The sequence below is a fragment of the Poromitra crassiceps genome (genome assembly GCF_964638095.1).
Source record: "Poromitra crassiceps genome assembly, chromosome: 2".
NCBI classification, from domain to species: Eukaryota; Metazoa; Chordata; class Actinopteri; order Beryciformes; family Melamphaidae; genus Poromitra; species Poromitra crassiceps.
This window is the reverse complement of record NC_139624.1, coordinates 1,276,491-1,298,319: the sequence shown is the minus strand read 5'-3', so window position 1 is coordinate 1,298,319 and position 21,829 is coordinate 1,276,491.

The window sequence follows — 21,829 nt, the reverse complement described above, 5'->3', positions numbered from 1 at the left end:
TAATAATTGCACTTCAGGGTTAAAGTGGGTGCATCTCATTGTAAAATTGGACTTCAAACGGCCCAAATCTGGCTTCAAACGGCCCAAATTGGGCTTCAAACGGCCTGGCCTGCTTGGTATCTAATGCCCGGCCTGAATTATGATCCCAGTCCGCCCCTGTTTTTAACTATATCGCCCAGCCCTACTCATGATATAATATACAGTCTCTAGTGTATGATTCAACTTTTCCCATGTTCTAATCTAGTGTAAAAAAGCAAACAAACTGAAAAAATAAAAGAAAAAAATAAACAAAAATCGCAATAAATCGTAATATCGAATCGCAATAATCGTAGAATCGCAATACTTAAGAATCGCAATATAAATCGAATCGGCACCCAAGAATCGTGATAGTATCGAATCGGGAGATAAGTGAATCGCCACAGCCCTACTGTTTTATATGTGAGAATGAGCTTTCATGCCAGAGTCAACAACTGAAGAGCTAAATATGCATCTGTAAACACAAGGAAGTCCCCAAAACAGCAATCTGTACTGAACTCCAATGTCCAGAGTGACCCCAACATCTGGGGTCTCACATCTGAGGGAAGAAATACAAGCTCAGATTCCACCACTATACAAAACAAGTTGGACATAAACTGCATGTGAAATCTAATGACAACCTTTTGGTCTCCCTTATAAGTCAAGTTGTTACAAAATCACTCATTTTCAACCTGGGGTGTGTGTGTGTGTGTGTGTGTGTGTGTGTGTGTGCGGGGGTGGGGGGGCGGGGGTGGGGGGGGCGGGGGTTGATCCTGAAATAAGTTTTAGAATATCCAATTATCACAATCCCTACAAGTTCCTATTAGAGTATGCTAGCTATACCACAGTGATAAAGTGCGATATAAGGTCACTAACTCACTATGCAACACAAACATAGACACGAGAGATGAGTCGATGAACATAATAGCCTATATGTGATTTTCGTTGGTCACTCGATTTACATTACTACAGTAAGTGGGTCTGTTTTTAAAATGAGAAAGTTTGTGCATGAGAGTGGAAATGGGTTTTGAAAATATAGGCTACTTTATTTAAAGTTTGTGCAAGAGACTTTGGAAGATTTGCAGTGATTACCTGTCAATTTGACAAGTCAGTCTACTCTATACACTACAATAACAAACAAGGACATTTAAAAAATATATAGCCTAAATGGCCTCAAACACAAGACAGTCCTGTTATAGCTCTCACAATCCTGCGTATTTTACTCTATCGGTGCACTATTCGATTGTCTTCCTCTTAGTTTAGCATAAAAAACGGCCTGTCTGTAGGCCTGTACGCGGCTTAGGTTCCGAGGTTAAAGTTACATATCTGTTTTGAGTCATCTCTCCCATCTAAAGTTTTCACAGAGCAGCGTCTCTTACTTTGCTGCGACTTGTTTTATTTAGAAACTACATATTCTCGACGATAATCTTTTAATCTGATGGTTTTTTTTTTTTATGTTCATGTGCTCTCCCATATATCAGGTGCTCTTTTCTCTCTTCTAATAATTAAGCTAATATTTTATAACTTTAATATCCTTAACACAATATATTTCATTTGTTAATAAATATGCTATACATGTATAGGCTATTGGCTTTTTCTGTAGCCTAATTGACCGCCTAATTTATTGATTAGATCAGCTAATTTTTTATTAAGAATAACAGGCAAAATTTTCTCTCAGACTGCCTGATACACAGCGGGCTAAGGCGGGCATCATACAGCCTATATTTTCTATAATAAAACTCGATTTATCTCTAAAGAAATAGGGAAAATAACTTGGTTATGTTCAGGCAAATAAAACAACTTTGGTTATGTTTAGGCAAGTAAAACAACTTGGTTATTTTTAGGCAAGTAAAACAACTTTGGTTATGTATGTATATGTAAGGCATAAATTGCCTAAGTCAATGCAATATTTGCCTGTCACTTTTGGTTATGATGCAATCGTTTTTTGTCTTTCTTTTTGTGGAATACGTGTTCACACATCTGTGTTAAGTTACTGTTACAGTAAAAATAAAAAGTTTTTATGTGCTTGCTGAAATAATGTGTTTTTTCTTGTTTCCCGAAAACCTTAAAAAATGACTTAGGCAATTATGCTATAGGCTAACGTGTATACATGTATATTTCCTTTTTTTAATGTCCGAAATACACTCTCGTTCATTCATTCATTCATTCATTCATTGCCTCAAGCTCCACTAAAATCTAAACAATATGCAAACTAAGTTCGTAATAAATAATAGGTCCATTACAAAATTGTGTTCAGACAGACCTGTTAATTCATGCTCAAACCACTGGCTCAACAAGCTGAAAACAGTGAGTCTTTTTTCTCTTTCAACAAAACAATGTAGCCTATAAAACTCAAATGGTCCAAACACTTGGCTAAATTAACTTAACAAATACAATGAAGGAAAAGTCCACTTATGTCATAAAAAATGCTCAAATGTGAACTAATTCATATAGCCTATAGGCTAGGCCGCCTATGTAGCTATTGGCTTCAGCTGTCCGACATGAGAAACACACCTGCTCCAAGCAAAAGGTTCATGTGCACAATAAGAAACAAACGCAATCCAATGTTGAGAAACAAGATAATATCAACTTTATTTTTTATTTTTATTTTTAATAAAAACAGTATAGGCAAAAAGCAAAATAAACAATTTATATTTTCTGGGCTGAGCCCAAGCCATAACGATGAAAATACTTTTTAATATATTTTAGTAGAGTGCTACTGTAGCCTACTGTTATACATGACAACTGTCACAATGTACTTAGCAAATGCAATGGACTACTTTAGGCATGGTGAATATTAATATTTCCTTTCTTTTCTGTGTCCTTTTTTCTCCAATATATCCCCTTTTTAGGAGGATTTAAATGATATCAGCAATACCTGGAACGCCCATCGCATTCGCCCTGAACACAAATGTACCGGAATACTTATAGGCCTATGTGGCACCTCACTTGTGGGGATCTGAAGACCTGCTTGTTCCTGTGAATGAGGCTGACTTGTCTACCTGCAAAGAAGGCTGTGACTTCCTAAATCTAATTGACACTGATGTTTTTGATTTATGTTCGATCATAATGGAAGAGAGAGGTTTGAGGTTTCCAACAAGTGGCTTAGAGGCACTTGACTTGTGTAACACTTTGAGGGATGTTGTTCCTCCCCTAATTGTAAGTGTCTCAAAAGTCAAGACCTATACCAGAGATGCTCACAAGTCATTTTTTGCAAGTCCAAGTCAAGTCTGACGTCTTTGAGCTATAGAGTCCGGGGTTAGTCGTCGTTTTCCAGAAAACGGGCAGAATATGTTAATTGAAGTGTTCTATCTACACTAATCCTTCCCTTTGTCCACACAGCTCCCCTGAAAACAGCTATAGCCTAAATAGGCTAAATAACACAAGGAATAGGTTTAAGCTATTTATTTTTATTTTTATTGAAAAGTTAAGTAGACTAGTTATAGCCTACATTATATTAACTCTATAATAAATTAGACTCACGTCACGTGCATATGGGGGCAACACCTATAAACACAATGAATGTCCTACAGTTTTAGGCCTATAGCCTATTGTCAGATGGAAAAAAATTGAATTAAAAATATATATATTTATTGCCGACTGCATGGTGCACTGCATGCCAGATTGGCAGCATTGGCAGCGAACATCCGTGCATGTTTCAAATTCCTCTCTTCAATTCTTGATGCATTTAATTAGTTTAAATTGCCATAATATCGTGATTGACGTACACAATATGCTATTTCTTACATTTTTCTTCCATAAAAGCAAATGTTATTCCCATGTTGTTGTGAGGTGACGAGAGGCGCATGCATCTGCGCTTCCTAATTGCAAATTCATTCATTCATCACGTAGCCTATAGGCTAGCCTACACATCACAAAATAATATTCGCTAATTTAATAGATGGAGATGTGTGAACATTTAATTCCTATTTCAATAGGCCTATATATCAAAATTGTGCTGGTGATAGGCAGATGCTTTCATCTCGCTGTGCACCGCATTGGACATCAAAGGAGTAGGCTATTCACTTGACACTCCTTTCATCAATTGATATGCGGGCCTATATGGCATAATCAAGGCCCAAAATCGAATTGAATCTAATTTAAAATGAACAAAACCATAACCTGTTGCTTGCTGGCTCACGTGCTGCCTGCCATGACTCAAATCCAAGTGTCAACTATGTGCAAAACCAGCAGTGAAAACCCAAATGGAATGTTTACTTGTTGAAAATACAATTTGGATAAACGACAGATGTTAATGCTTATTATAAATACATGTTATGGTCATTTTAGTGGTAGGCTACCACTAAAATACATAAATACATGTTATGGTCATTTTAGTAGCCTACCACTAAAATACATAAATACATGTTATGGTCATTTTAGTGGTAGCCTATACACTAAAATACATAAATACATGTTATGGTCATTTTAGTGGTAGCCTACCACTAAAATACATAAATACATGTTATGGTCATTTTAGTGGTAGCCTATACACTAAAATACATAAATACATGTTATGGTCATTTTAGTGGTAGCCTATACACTAAAATACATAAATACATGTTATGGTCATTTTAGTGGTAGCCTATACACTAAAATACATAAATACATGTTATGGTCATTTTAGTGGTAGCCTATACACTAAAATACATAAATACATGTTATGGTCATTTTAGTGGTAGCCTATACACTAAAATACATAAATACATGTTATGGTCATTTTAGTGGTAGCCTATACACTAAAATACATAAATACATGTTATGGTCATTTTAGTGGTAGCCTACCACTAAAATACATAAATACATGTTATGGTCATTTTAGTGGTAGCCTATACACTAAAATACATAAATACATGTTATGGTCATTTTAGTGGTAGCCTATACACTAAAATACATAAATACATGTTATGGTCATGGTAGCCTACCACTAAAATACATAAATACATGTTATGGTCATTTTAGTGGTCCACTAAAATACTTAAATACATGTTATGGTCATTTTAGTGGTAGCCTATACACTAAAATACATAAATACATGTTATGGTCATTTTAGTGCTAGCCTATACACTAAAATACATAAATACATGTTATGGTCATTTTATACATAAATACATGTTATGGTCATTTTAGTGGTACCCTATACACTAAAATACATAAATACATGTTATGGTCATTTTAGTGGTAGCCTATACACTAAAATACATAAATACATGTTATGGTCATTTTAGTGGTAGCCTATACTAAAATACATAAATACATGTTATGGTCATTTTAGTGCAGCCTATACACTAAAATACATAAATACATGTTATGGTCATTTTAGTGGTAGCCTACCACTAAAATACATAAATACATGTTATGGTCATTTTAGTGGTCCACTAAAATACTTAAATACATGTTATGGTAACTTTAGTGGTAGCCTATACACTAAAATACATAAATACATGTTATGGTAATTTTAGTGGTCCACTAAAATACATAAATACATGTTATGGTCATTTTAGTGGTGTGGGTGCGTGAGTAGCTAGACTTGGCACATAGGTTGGAAATGTGTCTCACTACCTTAGACTGTATAAATAGCTCACTACTCAGAAACAAAAATGAACCATATCGGTGGTGCTATAACAGACCATTTCGCATTATGGTCCATAACTTGGTAAACCTACATACAAGTTTGTTTAGATGTCACAGTAATGCCCAATCCACAAAGACTTGACACCCACGTTTGAAATAAAAACAAGTTATATGCCATAATTACATCCGTGCCTTGTCATCGCTGTGTTGATTCTTTTTTTCATTATGTTAGCTGTCTGCCAACTTCCGTTCATCAATACTGCTACTGTGATGAAGGACTTGGCAGGCAATGCTTGTGGCGATATAAAGATCATATCCTCTACCTCAGTTTTATATTGGTTGAGTCTATTTATTTTAGTTCTATTCATTTGCCCGTCTAATGCTAAGTCCCGCCTCCTCTGGTTTTCTATTGGTTAAGAATGTTCTCTAGACTGTCAATCCGTGCAGGCATCAGTTGCTGCAGGGAGCTTCATGCAGACAGTCTGTCGAGTCTGCTAGAACAGAGGTTCTCAAATGTTTTTCAGCCAAGGACCCCTTACATTGTAAGGCTTACAAGATAGAAAATATACTGGGGACCCCCTCATTCTGATTTGTGATTTTGGGCTAAGCTTAATTGTTTCCCCAGTAACGTGCTTGACTTTTAAATTGATAGGTTTGTTAGATTAGAATGTAATCCATGAACCATTTTAGATTTAAAGCATAAAATATTCCTGTTGAACTATGAAGCTTTTGTAAAAAAAAAAATATATATATATATATATATCTTTTTTCCTGAAAACTTTTCGCGGACCCCCTGGCAAAGTGCCACGGACCCCTGGGGGTCCCCGGACCCCCATTTGAGAAACATCTTAAGTTGATTTAAATCACTTTGCTGCGTGATTTGGACTAGACGGTGGGATGCAGGATATTCTGTAGGCTACCTAAATTTAGTAATATCATTCATAGGGAAAGTATGTATGTAGTGCTGCTACTATTAACGCTATATTATATTATATTGTAGGCTGTGTAGCGGTGTGTAAATAGCTATATGTATATAGGGTAGGCCTACTCCATCCATATTATCGATATTCATTGTCTTTTATTTTCTGTGCTTACAGAACCACACACACATACAGATCCTTTCCAAAAAAAATATATCATGGAAATACTGTAATAAACCAGCCCAATAAGGGCTCTGACGGAGGCAAACAACACAAACCTCAGGAGTATATAAAAATAGACAGCTTTATTATTACAGGCTTTTAGCGACAGAGTAAAACACAGAGGTGATCACAGGTGAGTATCAAATACGCTTCCCAACGGTCCCTGGGGTCTATCATAAGGCAACACCACTACACACATGAAGATGAGATCACTGCAAACTGGGCCACAACAGGCCAATGATTATGCACACACAGCACACGTGAGAAACTCCAGAAGGCACGGTTAGCGTGCAATAGATGCAGTAGCTACACAGCAATTAGGCTACATTTCCACACAGGGCTACCCCAAACCGCCCGGGTTATGCACAGCAAGCAAAGAGCACAAGTATGACACTGACACCCCTTGGGACAATTGGCCGCCTACTAGGACCCCCCGGATCATCTGTGGCTATAAGAAGAATAAACAAACCAAATAAACAAACCAAATAAACAAACAAACATAAACAAGATAAGGCTTAAAAACTTAAGTCGCCCGTCGGCGAGACCCCCCCCCCCCGGGGTCTGAGCTAGGCACCGTCCGACTGGGGATAAACGGCTGGTCGGTGGTGCTGGCAGCGTACGGCGGCGGGCCGGACGCTGATCTTGGCTGGAGAGCTGGTGGTGACCGAAGTGGACTGCACGGACTCCCCGGCCCGATATCTGCTGAGAGGGAGGCAGCTGTCCTCCTCTCATGGGCACGGGACACACAAGCACAAAACTCTCCAGCAACCCTGAATCACTGGCAGGCTCTGCTCTTTAACCCAGAGCCTCACCCCCACCCCACGGCTGGAGGCAATCACCCCAATCAGTCCCCAATCAGTCCTGGCACATAACCCCCCCCCCAACACAGGTTTACCACAATACCATGGATGACCGTGCAGCTTCAGTGGATTGACAAGCAAAGACGATTCAAAAATTTGGCGGAGATTCAGAGGGAGTGGACTGAGGCTGGAGTCAGTCATAACTGAGAGGTAACTGCTGATTTTCTTCACACTATAATAATTTGTTGAAATACTGTTTTGGGGGTTTTCTGGAGCTGTAGGCCAAACTTATGAAAAATGAAACAAATAAAGGCTAGAAATATTTCACTTTGTGTGTAATTAATCTATAATCTATGAAAGTCACTTTTTGAAAGGAATTATTAGTTAATTATTAATGAGCAATATCAAAGAATATAGCACCATATCAGGGTTGAATACACAAAAATGTGAATCGATCAGTATAGGGGACCCATCCCAATAGAGTTAAAAAAAAAAAAAGGATTATCCATGGAAATGGGACAGGGAAAAAATAAAATATATAGGAATAGAAATACACAAGAATATATAAAATGTATAAAATTACTTGATACTATGATAAATTAGAAACCAAAATTAATAAAAGATATCTAACATTCAGAATTCAATAGATTGACAATGGATGGCTATTGGATAAACAGATTAGTCAACAACCAATAGGGGAGCACTTTCGTTTGTTTGTTTTAGTCTTTGTTTTCTTAAAGGCGGAAAGGGAGGGGGTGGGAATCTTATTTGATTAGTATATTTTTTTTAACGTTTTTTTTCTTTTTCTTTTCTTGAAACGGGGGGGGGTTGTGTGTGTGTGTGTGTGTGTGTGTGTGTGTGTGTGTGTGTGTGTGTGTGTTTGGGTGGGTGGGTGGGTGTGGGTAGCCTGGGTAAACCCATCCCCCACGTGACCTGCTCTCAGACCTGTTCTCAGTCACTATGGTCTGGTCCCCCGCCTGTGCTAAACGATTTCATGCGGTTGTTGGGCCCCCCCCGATAGACCGCTCCATTACGCAACCTTCATCCAACCAGCTTTGTGCACAGAGCACATGCGCAGTGCAGCAGATGGCGTCATCGCTCTGCGACCTTTGTTGTTAGCAAGCGAGCTAACACTTTTCATTTCAGTACTGCTAGCACGCAAATGGTTACAACCAGCTACAACCAACCAAGCCCCCCTCCGCCCGAAATGTAAACAGACTCAGAGCTGGCCTACGGATCGATGTGTGATTTCCAGGTAAGAATATGTTATTCACAGGTATATGCCACAATATATATTATCTCAGAAACTAGCGTAATTGTGTTTGGTAAGAAAGACATTCGATAAATGAATGACTTTTCCTCATCTGCTGTGTGGGGGTTAGCGAGGTAACGTTAGCTAGCTAGATTACGGGAGCATTTAACGATCTAATGAATTCTAGAAAAACATGTCAGAAGCTAGCTAACGTTAGCCACGTGTAACATACAGTAACTGCTACGTTTTATATTATTAGAGCTTCCAAGAAGAGAGAACATCGCCTCTGCCAATGACTCCTGTGACGGTGGTCAGGGAATGAAAGAGGAACAGGACAACTGTCTACACGGACCCAAACCTCGATCCCTGCTGCAGATGGCCGCAGATCTGGAGAGATATTTGTGGCTGTGAAGAACAGTCATCATCTATACAGTGATATGATCTAGTTTTCAGGGACACGCTGTCTTATCTGCATAAATCATATTGAATAGTACCAGACAAAACAAATCAAATCAAGCTCATGCAGGGTGTCGGGCAGGCAGCAGTGCATCGCGCACCCCTCTGGAGCTCGCAGAGCTCCAGGCTGCCTCCGGGGCTCGACTCTGCTACAGCCCGGAAATGATCGTGGACTTAATGTTAATCAAAAACGGCCACACTCATAACGGTAAGGTGTGTTTGACCTAGCTAGAAATAACGTTAATGCACTCGCATTTCAGCGTGGTTACAGATGTAGCTGACGCTAGCTAGCTACAGTAGATTTTTGGAGGCTATAGCGTTAACGTGAATGTCATGACATAGTGAGCGTAGTGTTATACTGTATATTATACATAATCCAGATCATATTCCAGATGCAACCTAGCTAGATGTTAAGCTCCACACTGCTGTATGAGTACAATCAAATCTATCAAGCCTTGATATCATATTCCAACGTGAATTCAGCTGAGGGGTTCGCTCCAGAACGAGACTGTTGCATTCAATATTTGTACACGATACTGTGCAGTAGTTAGTGCAGGCTAGTTAATTGTTGGAAGTAAGGTTTTTGAATTGTAAAAGGCTCACAGCACATGTTGTTACTGACTTGGATTGATTAATCAAAATTTTCAAAATCTTTACTACTGTAGGCTACTGTCCATTAATAATTACATCAGGTGACAAGCTGAAATGTCAATTCTTATAGCAAATCTAGGTAAATTTCAGACTTTAACGTAGTGTCTTGTCTGAAGTGAATACAAGTGACCTATATTTTTCAATCCTGTCTTTGAATAAAAGTTGTACATTGTGTTATACTTGAAAACCATGTCTTTGCTCCCTTTGTGTTCACAATTACAACAAATCTGGTGATCTGCAGATGATGTAAACTTTTGTAATAAATGTTATCTCTTGTACTTCAACCTCTGTCTAGTCAATTATAGGACAAGATACACTTAGCCTACTGTAACACAGTCTTGGGTTTTGTCTTCATTGCCTAGAATTATTATTATTATTAAAACGATTATGAATTATATTCGCTAAACATTATCTTAACAGACTTACCAGCTTAGGCTTCATTCTGTGATGCGTTTGTTATGGTTTGTTGTTGTTCACTTCCTCCCAGCATGCATTGTGCTACTGTATTTCGCTACTAAATAGCAACCAAATGAGCCGAAATAGATATGAAGGTAGATCTCAATTTTGTGTAATGGTAACACAACCTGCAATTGTATAACATTTCAATATTGGACCAAATAAAACATCAAATGAAAACACCACCCTATGTGAAACATATATGTAATCCTGGGTCTATATATACCCCTCGTCGATTTAACGTGATTTAGGTAAGTGACAGCGTAACGCGCTTCTACCGGCATCTCCTACTGTGATGTCCGCTCCAATAAATTGGCTCTACTTCACATTTTAGTTTTACAATAAAAACACATTTATGCAATGACTTTACATAATGTAGGCTATATTTATGTGCATCATCCTACCTGCAGCAGGAGAGAGAAAACTTTATAATAGCCTATTACTGTATAGCCTGGATGACGTTAGCTAATGCTACCCAGCCTTACATTGGCATATGCTGTATTTAGCTTGTGGTATTATGTAGGCTACAATAATATTGTATAGCTGGCTAGACAGAGGAGTTTATCTGGAATCAGTGTGACAAGATCCCTGCTGCTAGCTTGTCTGCCTTTCTGTGTCAGAGTATCTAGCTACATTATCTGCATTACATGCTACACCATGCAAATATATTTCGATATAATTCAAACAATTAGCCCACTGTACTACTGGACTGTGTATTGCTGTGAATAAGTTAGATTTGATTGTGTAAAGTGTTACATGTTATATTTTTAACTGAGCTTTGCAGAATTACCTCAACACAATTGTGTTGTGTATCAGCTTTAAATATCCAATATATACAGCATTAAACAAACGACCAGCAGTATTCAAATGTGCAAAAACATTATATTTATTGAAATGTGGTGATCTCATGTCACATTACTTAATGTTATGCCCAAATGGTCTACTGCCCAGAAGCGTCACTTTACATGTTTGGTAGGGAATTATTTTAATTATGTTAAACCAGCGTTTATCTTCCATAATGCATTAAATCATAATCACAATGCTATGAAGACATTAGCTGATCACCACAGAGCAGCACAGACAAGTTTATCAGATAATTTCGCCATAAAATGTGTCCAGGTGATCAGCTCTGAAGCCCTGGCTTGTATGGTCCGCTAAAATCCGATTTCGATAACGCTAGGTGTTATTTTGATCAACAGACCTCAACCTCAACAGCTGTTTTCACTTGAATTTCCTCACGTAGTTGCATAGCCATATAGCTAGCCAGCTAGTAGCTAGCTCGGGAGCTATGCTTTAGAGAGGCCAAATGCTAACGGCTAGGTAGTGCTAAGCCGCTGCAGCTGTTACACGTCATTGACAAAGACGCACTCTCTGATTGGCCGATCACGGCAGGACTGATGTTGGCAGTCATGCCGTCACTCATTGGCTGCGGGTCTGCGGGAGTCTTTCAATCGCCGCGGAAATCGTTGTGAATGGCCCGGAGTCTAGACGCTAGTGACTGGGAACTGAGAGAGCAGGTCACGTGGGGGCTGGGTTTACCTAGGCTAGGGTGTGGGTGTGTTTTGGGTGGGTGGGAGGGAGGGAGGCTGAGCGAGTGAATGTATGTGTGAGGTTGTGTGAGGGAGGGAGGGGTGACAGTATGCATGGGTGTGTGTTCTCTCCCTACCCAAGTGTTGATATCCTTTTATTTTTGATATTTGTCAGGTCTTAATTACTGTACTATTATTAGGGGTCCAAGCACGAAGTGCGTGGATCCCTATTGTATCTGTTCCGTTTATTAGGGGTCCAAGCACGAAGTGCGTGGATCCCTATTGTATCTGTTCCGTTTATTATTATTTTTCTTATTCTCCGCTAAAACAGTATGCACGGCAAAAACTGTAAGGGCTACAGTAGCCAGACTTTGCACATAGGTTGGAAATGTGCCCCACTACTCAGAGACAAAAAATTAGCCATATTGACCAGATGGTGGCGCTATAACAGACCATTTCACGTATTGGACCATAACTGCTGAACCGTGAGGCGTAGAATCAAAATTCCACATCTGCTGGATTCCCTGGATCAATACGCATCTATCCATATAGACCACGCCCATTTAAGTCTGCTAGATTTTCCGCCATCTTGGACTTTCTCAAAAAAAAAAAAAACGAACTCGTCCTAGGCCATCTGCCCGAATGAGCGCAAACTTTTTGTGTGTCATCTCTGGACTTCCCTGATTAAAAATCTTAGAAAGAATTTGGATACGTGAAACCGTCTTGAAATGATAAATGTTTAAACTTTTGTGTATTTACTTTTGTTCTTTTCCTGCCCTAAAAGTGTGTGGATCTCAGAAACCATACACCCCCCATCACCCAAACTTTCCACACAGGTTCACGACATCACCCACTACTCAGAGTAAAAAAATTACACCAATCCACCAGATGGTGGCGCTATAACAGCCAACCACCACTACTACTGCCGCTGCTGCTACTACTACTACTACTATTCTTAGTACTTCTGCTGCTACTATTGCTACCACTCCCACTACTACCAACACTACTACTACTACTATTACTACTACTGCTACTACTACTACTACTAGTACTGCTTGGAAACCGTCAGGTCACCGGATCTACACACACACACACACACACACACACACACACGCACACGCGCACACACACACACGTACACACACGCACACACATATACACCACACCTGCACCTAATTCTGGACTGATCACCACACACCTGCACTTAAGACGCTAATCAGCCTCTACACTCAGTGTGTGTCCGTTACTGCAGTAGAGGCTGTGTTGGTGTTTCAGTCTGGTGTTTATCCTCCCTTCAGATGCATTATTAAGTAAGTTGTAGTTTTGTTAGCCATTGTTGAATTGCCATTCCAAGCCATCCTGATCTTAAAGGTGAATTGCATATGTTTTTCTCTTTAGCCATGGTTAAAATATATTGTTTATTGTTTGTTTGATTGTTATATTGTTTTTTATTGCTAAACATACTACTTCCTATGACTATTTTGTCTGTTTGCACACGCACACGCACACGCACACGCGCACACACACACGCACACACACACACACACACGCACACGCACACTAAAATGGCCACCACTGGTGTACTTCATCTCCCAGAGTGCTTCACTCACTCACTTGTGGATTGTGCCACGTGGGTGGGGAGATGGGTGGAGCTATGGCTATAAAAGAAGTGCAAAACTTGCCCCAAACCCCAGTCTGCTGCTACAGAGGTGCTGTGAGCCAGTCCAACTCATGCTGACCTTAAAGGTGAATTGCATATGTTTTTTTCTTTAGCATGGTTGAAATATATTGTTTATTGTTGCTTTAATTGATTGTTACATTGTTTGTTTATTGCTAATTTGATGTCATTTGGATTGCTTGTTAACATTGTGTATTTGGGTAAATAATTCTGTTTGTGTTCTTATCCACAGACAACATGCTGATTGCCTCACTGTCACTTTTGATGTTGGGAAAATAAAATCACCCTGCACCTTGTCCTGCTGTGTGCCTGCCATCTTTCCTTGTGGTTTTATCTGGGTCCAGTGCTGAGGGGTCACATTGCCCTCACCTGTTCATAGGTGTGACACGCATTAACCGCTCATCCTGGCTGATATTTTACCACATGTTGAACAGAGTTGCTTTAACTTAAGAACACATAATTTGATAATTGTAAACCCAGTTCACCAATGTTTACACTGCAAAATGTATCACCAATGTATTTTACATGAAACAGAAGTTGGCGGGCTTGTAATCCTGCAGTGTGACTGAGCCAATCAGAGTTGGGCTGTGGTCAGGCTCTGTACCAGGTGCACTGAATCACTGATGAATGGAGATGGTGCAAGACAGTTGGCAGTATAGAGGGAACGTTTTTTAACATCCAATTCAACTTATCTTTGAAACCTGCTGAATGAAACCTCCAAAAGCCAAATCTGTGAGTTTAAAGGGAGGTTTACACAATCTGAAATATATTTTCAATGTTATGTAAAGGGAGGTATGAAGGTAATTTGAAGTGACGGCAATGTGTTGTGATTTGAAATGTATTCCTATCTTGTGTTTTAATTAAAGCCAACTGAGATGTTAGTTTTGGCCTTAAAGGGACACTCCACCGAAAACGGAAACAATGCTTATTTATTTTGCACATCTCGCACATCCGAAAACAGTTTAGCAGGCATTCATTTAGTTTGACACTTATTGAGTTGATTTGTGAAAGGTATAGTTTGGTTTATTTGAAGTGGGGTACTATGCGGTACTTGCATGCAGTCGGTGTACTGGGTAAAGCACTCTGGACGCATCACACACAGAGATAGAACTGTACTCTAACCACAACAGAGCTGTCTGCTGAGTGAAGTTGACCATGAGAAAAAACAAATACATAGAATGCTTCCATACTGCTCACCTGGTGTAATCAAACTCTCCACAAGCCCTGAGATGCCAAGTTGACTTGAAAATGTCATTTACACCCTGATTCTAGCTTAAATGTTCACTGTAGCAAGGTTGTACCTTAGTTGGTGTAATTCAGCCGCTAGCTCCAGTGCACATTGCCACACACACACACACACACACACACACACACACACACACTACTATTACTACTGCTACTACTGCTTGAACCCGGTCAGGTCACCAAATCTCAACCAAACTTTGTGCACTTGTGCACATACCAACTCTGATTAAATGTGCAATTCAGTGTCTATATTATCTGACATACACCCCCCAAGTCACCGGAAGCTTGGACCCCGCATCGCCGCTTGCGGCTATATTTATTATTATTATTCTTTTTTTTATTCTCCGCTAAAACAGTATGCACGGCAAAAACCGTAAGGGGTACAGTAGCCAGACTTTGCACATAGGTTGGAAATGTGCCCCACTACTCAGAGACAAAAAATTAGCCATATTGGCCAGATGGTGGCGCTATAACAGACCCTTTTGCGTATTGACCCATAACTGCTGAACCGTGAGGCGTAGAATCAAAATTCCACATCTGCTGGATTCCCTGGATCAATACGCATCTATCCATATAGACCACGCCCATTTAAGTCTGCTAGATTTTCCGCCATCTTGGACTTTCTAAAAAAAAAAAAAAACGAACTCGTCCTAGGCCATTTGCCCGAATGAGCGCAAACTTTTTGTGTGTCATCTCTGGACTTCGCTGATTCAAAATCTTAGAAAGAATTTGGATACGTGAAACCGTCTTGAAATGATAAATGTTTAAACTTTTGTGTATTTACTTTTGTTCTTTTCCTGCCCTAAAAGTGTGTGGATCTCAGAAACCATACACCCCCCATCACCCAAACTTTCCACACAGGTTCACGACATCACCCACTACTCAGAGTAAAAAAATTACACCAATCCACCAGATGGTGGCGCTATAACAGCCAACCACCACTACTACTGCCGCTGCTGCTACTACTACTACTACTATTCTTAGTACTTCTGCTGCTACTATTGCTACCACTCCCACTACTACCAACACTACTACTACTACTATTACTACTACTGCTACTACTACTACTACTAGTACTGCTTGGAAACTGTCAGGTCACCGGATCTACACACACACACACACACACACACACACACACACACACACACGCGCGCACACACACACACACGCGCACACACACACACACGTACACACACGCACACACATATACACCACACCTGCACCTAATTCTGGACTGATCACCACACACCTGCACTTAAGACGCTAATCAGCCTCTACACTCAGTGTGTGTCCGTTACTGCAGTAGAGGCTGTGTTGGTGTTTCAGTTGGTGTTTATCCTCCCTTCAGATGCATTATTAAGTAAGTTGTAGTTTTGTTAGCCATTGTTGAATTGCCATTCCAAGCCATCCTGATCTTAAAGGTGAATTGCATATGTTTTTCTCTTTAGCCATGGTTAAAATATATTGTTTATTGTTTGTTTGATTGTTATATTGTTTTTTATTGCTAAACATACTACTTCCTATGACTATTTTGTCTGTTTGCACACGCACACGCACACACGCGCACACACACACGCACACGCACACGCACACTAAAATGGCCACCACTGGTGTACTTCATCTCCCAGAGTGCTTCACTCACTCACTTGTGGATTGTGCCATGTGGGTGGGGAGATGGGTGGAGCTATGGCTATAAAAGAAGTGCAAAACTTGCCCCAAACCCCAGTCTGCTGCTACAGAGGTGCTGTGAGCCAGTCCAACTCATGCTGACCTTAAAGGTGAATTGCATATGTTTTTTTCTTTAGCATGGTTAAAATATATTGTTTATTGTTGCTTTAATTGATTGTTACATTGTTTGTTTATTGCTAATTTGATGTCATTTGGATTGCTTGTTAACATTGTGTATTTGGGTAAATAATTCTGTTACACGCGCACACACACACACGTACACACACACACACATATACACCACACCTGCACCTAATTCTGGACTGATCACCACACACCTGCACTTAAGACGCTAATCAGCCTCTACACTCAGTGTGTGTCCGTTACTGCAGTAGAGGCTGTGTTGGTGTTTCAGTTGGTGTTTATCCTCCCTTCAGATGCATTAAGTAAGTTGTAGTTTTGTTAGCCATTGTTGCCATTCCAAGCCATCCTGATCTTAAAGGTGAATTGCATATGTTTTTCTCTTTAGCCATGGTTAAAATATATTGTTTATTGTTTGTTTGATTGTTATATTGTTTTTTATTGCTAAACATACTACTTCCTATGACTATTTTGTCTGTTTGCACACGCACACGCACACGCGCACACACACACGCACACTAAAATGGCCACCACTGGTGTACTTCATCTCCCAGAGTGCTTCACTCACTCACTTGTGGATTGTGCCATGTGGGTGGGGAGATGGGTGGAGCTATGGCTATAAAAGAAGTGCAAAACTTGCCCCAAACCCCAGTCTGCTGCTACAGAGGTGCTGTGAGCCAGTCCAACTCATGCTGACCTTAAAGGTGAATTGCATATGTTTTTTTCTTTAGCATGGTTAAAATATATTGTTTATTGTTGCTTTAATTGATTGTTACATTGTTTGTTTATTGCTAATTTGATGTCATTTGGATTGCTTGTTAACATTGTGTATTTGGGTAAATAATTCTGTTTGTGTTCTTATCCACAGACAACATGCTGATTGCCTTACTGTCACTTTTGATGTTGGGAAAATAAAATCACCCTGCACCTTGTCCTGCTGTGTGCCTGCCATCTTTCCTTGTGGTTTTATCTGGGTCCAGTGCTGAGGGGTCACATTGCCCTCACCTGTTCATAGGTGTGACACGCATTAACCGCTCATCCTGGCTGATATTTTACCACATGTTGAGCAGAGTTGCTTTAACTTAAGAACACATAATTTGATAATTGTAAACCCAGTTCACCAATGTTTACACTGCAAAATGTATCACCAATGTATTTTACATGAAACAGAAGTTGGCGGGCTTGTAATCCTGCAGTGTGACTGACATCAATCTGAGCCAATCAGAGTTGGGCTGTGGTCAGGCTCTGTACCAGGTGCACTGAATCACTGATGAATGGAGATGGTGCAAGACAGTTGGCAGTATAGAGGGAACGTTTTTTAACATCCAATTCAACTTATCTTTGAAACCTGCTGAATGAAACCTCCAAAAGCCAAATCCGTGAGTTTAAAGGGAGGTTTACACAATCTGAAATATATTTTCAATGTTATGTAAAGGGAGGTATGAAGGTAATTTGAAGTGACGGCAATGTGTTGTGATTTGAAATGTATTCCTATCTTGTGTTTTAATTAAAGCCAACTGAGATGTTAGTTTTGGCCTTAAAGGGACACTCCACCGAAACAATGCTTATTTATTTTGCACATCTCGCACATCCGAAAACAGTTTAGCAGGCATTCATTTAGTTTGACACTTATTGAGTTGATTTGTGAAAGGTATAGTTTGGTTTATTTGAAGTGGGGTACTATGCGGTACTTGCATGCAGTCGGTGTACTGGGTAAAGCACTCTGGACGCATCACACACAGAGATAGAACTGTACTCTAACCACAACAGGCACAGAGCTGTCTGCTGAGTGAAGTTGACCATGAGCAAAAACATAGAAAAAACAAATACATAGAATGCTTCCATACTGCTCAGCTGGTGTAATCAAACTCTCCACAAGCCCTGAGATGCCAAGTTGACTTGAAAATGTCATTTACACCCTGATTCTAGCTTAAATGTTCACTGTAGCAAGGTTGTACCTTAGTTGGTGTAATTCAGCCGCTAGCTCCAGTGCACATTGCCACACACATATACACCTATATACACACACACACACATATACTCACACATATACACACACATATACACACTTACACACACATATACACTAACACTACTATTACTACTGCTACTACTGCTTGAACCCGGTCAGGTCACCAAATCTCAACCAAACTTTGTGCACTTGTGCACATACCAACTCTGATTAAATGTGCAATTCAGTGTCTATATTATCTGACATACACCCCCCAAGTCACCAGAAGCTTGGACCCCGCATCGCCGCTTGCGGCTATATTTGTTGTTGTTTTTGCTGTTATTATTATTATTATTATCATTGTCATTATTATTATCATTGTCATTATCTTTGACTATTTCACATTTTGAAAAAAATAAAGTTATAAAAAAGGTGCTTTGTGAATTAATCTATAATCTATGAAAGTTTCACTTTTTGAAAGGAATTATAGAAAAAAACGAACTTACCATGATATTCAAATGTTTTGGAAAGGATCTGTACACCTGAGGCCTGTACTACAAAGCAAGATTAGTGGTTTAGCGAGGTAACTTCAGGTTTAAACCTGGTTTAGCCGTACTACAAAGCAAGTTAACTTCTTACCGACATATATTTCCATAGCAACTTATGCTTCACACTTAACCTGGTCCGCAGCAGGTTAAGTTGCAAGGATAAGATTAGACCTTAAATACACCGCCCACGAACCAATCGAATCAGCAGTTTGGAAAAATGGCCAACCCCTTTCTGGATGAGTTTCCCATCTAGGAAGGAGCACGAATTGTAATGTTGAATTAATCAAGGACGAATAATTTAATTAAGCCCTACTTACCACTTTGGAATATGTTTTTATATATTCATTTTAATGCTCTCAAGTAGCCTAGATACGTTGTTTGACCCCGCTGATCGATTGCAGCTGAATAGTGAGTGGAGAAATATCACTAAACCGGCATAAAAAGGTTACATAAACGTCTCCAAAGCGCACGGTGCCGTGTGCGCAACGGAGCTGAGACTGATGTTGGGTTGGACTGATGTTGGGATCACCTGCACACAGGCGATCCCATATTAAGATGATTCATATCTAGGCTACTGCTGCATTTTGCAGCTGCAACTGTGTTGCTTTTGGCCTGTATAATGTGATTGAACTTCATATTTCCAGCATCATTATATGAAATATGGAGATATGCGCTCTGCTGACAATAGCCTATATAGGTTATGTGACCACAAAATAGGCTATTTTTTATAAATGAAATATATGCCCGCACGTACCGTGTCGATTCAGTTCAGAAGCATTTTTTTATTTTATTATCATTCTTTTTTTTATTGATTAGCCTATAGGAATTATTCAATCAAATAATAATCTCATGATGTAGTCGCACAGTGCGAGATCATTATTATTCATTGAGCCTAAATGGTCTATACATACGGATTTTGGACTGAGATAGATTACACATTGCTTCCACAAAAGACTGTAGATAGAGAGCTGTAGATAGCCTACGAAACCGCTCTTCAAAGAAATTACTGGTGTGGATAAAAGTGGTCAGACAGTCATTCGGGAACAGTAATAATATCCAACGCAGATTTTTATTTGCGGTTTCAATGAATGAGGAAATAGGCGTGTCTGGCGCTGTAGGAGTTGGAGCAGTCCATATTGCACTGTGATTGGCAGTTGTTAAAAACCACGCCTCTTTTGCGGGCACGAGCTCCAGTGCACGGGCATTTTCATGTGCACGAGCTGTCAGCTAGATTAGAAAAACCTGGTTCCCGTTAACGAGTGCCAATCGACGTTGGTAGTAGGCTACAAGTTAACTACAATCGAGCTGATCTGGTTTAGACAAACCAGATCAAGGGACAGATCCTGGATCTTCTTATCCAACATTCGTAGTACAGGCTACTGTTGTGTAATAAACACTATTGGAGATATCCCCGCCTCCCTGCATTCTTGCCGATGCACCACAGTGCTTACTGGATTTTTGAGCCCGATGACGATACCAATATTAGGGAGCAAAAAAAAGACTGATATCGATATATCAGCGATATTCTCATATACACTTTTTTTTTTTTTTTTCAATTATCCCTCAAATCAAACACAAAGATATGATTTGACGTGACTTGAGATATGTAATGTAGGCAGGATATTTTACAGTTTAACAACAAACTTTATTGTCCAAAATGACATCAGTGCACTGAAACAGTAATAGTCAACAGTATTGGCAGTATTGACAAATGGCTCTAGCCAGTTTGATGGCCTATAGGCGAGATTTGATTTGGCGCCACCACCTCCCCCTCCCTCTCTTTATCCCCTGCCTACCAGACTGTTTGTCTCTTTTAGGGGGGCAGGAGATGTTTAGGGTCAGATAGCAGCTCAACACTTTATGCCACATGGAAGTGGTACACTTCATCTGAAAGCTGGGAACCTGAAGACCTCATTTGAGTTGCAGCTCAGCACACGTGTCAAGTTCTTCGAGTCATAAATGTGTAATAAACATTGTGTTGGTTTGGCGTCTATTCAAATGTTGAACGTTTCCAGTGTTTTGAGCTTAGAACATTGTGATAGAACTTATGTCATCCCCATGATCAATTGTCTCATCACTTTTTGCAGCGATGTTTGAGTTGATACCTTTTGTTGTTACACAGATTTGCTGCAAGATTTAAGCATTTTTGACAACTCAAGAATTGATAAAAGAAAATGGTGGGTGGTTTTTTTTTTTTTTTTTTTTTGCAAAATCTCTCCAAAATACCACTTTAAGACACAAGACCTCGAGAAACACAATAGAAAAATGCATGCAGTGATTTGGTATTAAAAAGAATGACATTTGGAGATTTCTGTAAGAATTTCATTTTTCAGCGATTGTTATCAAGCACTTCTCTTCTGGAAATTGCTCAGAAACCCCCTTATTGCCAATATACATAGGAAAGCCATATGTGATTCTAAAGTTTCATGAGGCTGTGAATATCCTAGAGGTCACAATAGGTAATTTTATACAGTGAGGTCAACTTTCGGATAATTGTCTCACTAACATCACTATATACTAGGGGTGGGAATCACCAGATTTTTTTTTAACCTTTATTTATACAGGGGGAGTCTCACTGAGAGCAACGCTCTCTTTTTCAGGAGCGCCCTGTTCACATTCACACACACATTCATACCTGGAAGCTGACCAGTACAACCACAGTCTGATCTGCTGGCCACTGAGCAGCTCCACTGGAGCAGTTGGGGTTAAGGGCCTTGCTCAAG